The sequence below is a fragment of the Narcine bancroftii genome, chromosome 12 (genome assembly GCF_036971445.1).
Source record: "Narcine bancroftii isolate sNarBan1 chromosome 12, sNarBan1.hap1, whole genome shotgun sequence".
Classification (NCBI taxonomy): domain Eukaryota; kingdom Metazoa; phylum Chordata; class Chondrichthyes; order Torpediniformes; family Narcinidae; genus Narcine; species Narcine bancroftii.
In genome coordinates, this window is record NC_091480.1 from 56716389 (window position 1) to 56717643 (window position 1255).

The window sequence follows — 1255 nt, forward strand, 5'->3', positions numbered from 1 at the left end:
TATGGGGGACTTTAACATGAAGGTGGACTGGGATAATCAGACAGGGGCAGGACCACAAGAGACTGAGTTTATTGAATGTCTACGAGATACTTTCTTGGAGCAGCTAGTGAAGGAACCTACCAGGGGGGAGTCGATTCTGGACTTGGTGCTGTGGAGTGACGCAGAGTTAATAAGTAACCTCGATGTAGGGGAGCCATTAGGGAATAGTGACCATGGTATGGTTACTTTTGAGCTGCAATTAGAAAGGGAAAAAGAAAGGAAGTCGGAAGCATCTGTACTGCAGTTAAATAAAGGGGATTATGCAGCTATGAAGGAGGAGCTAGTCAAAATAAAATGGAAAGATACACTAGCTGGGAGGACAACTGGGGAAAAATGGCAGGTATTTTTGGACATTTTTCACAGGTTTCAGGACAAATTTATTCCAAAGTGGAGGAAAGGCTCTAAGAGATGCAAATGGCAGCTGTGGCTAACTAATGAAATCAAGTGTAATATCAAATCCAAAGGGAGTAAGTATAGGATAGCGAAGCGGAGTGGGAAGTTAGAGGATTGGGAAACCTTCAAAGAGCATCAGAGGGTAACTAAGAAAGTCATAAGAGAGGGAAAAATGAAGTACGAGAGGAAATGAGCAAATAATATAATGGAGGATAGCAAAAGCTTTTTTAAATATGTGAAGAGGAAGAAATTGGTTCGGTCTAAAATTGGTCCATTAAGAATGGAAAAGGGTGAAATTATTACCGGAAACAAGGAGATGGCTGAGGAATTTAACAAATACTTTGCAACTGTCTTCACCAAGGAGGATATAGGTTATGGTCAGTTAGGGGGTAGTGATCATGCGGTATCAAGAGACTTGGGGAACTTTCCTGGTGAAGTAGGGGATCTAATGGATATCCGGATCCAGAAACAGGAGGTTGTGAGTAAATTGTTGGGACTGATGGCTGATAAAACCCCAGGGCCTGATGGGCTGCATCCCAGGGTGCTTAAAGAAGTTGCTATGGAAATTGTGGAAGCACTGGTCGACATTTTCCAAAGTTCCATAGATTCGGGGGAGGTCCCTGAGGATTGGAGAGTGGCTGATGTGGTGCCGATTTTTAAGAAGGGAGGGAGGGAGAAAACGGGAAATTATAGACTGGTCAGCCTGATGTCGGTGGTGGGGAAGATATTGGAGTCTATCATAAAAGGAGTAATAGCAGAACACTTAGGCAGAAATAATAGTATAAGGGCTAGTCAGCATGGATTCCTTAAGGGTAAGTCATGC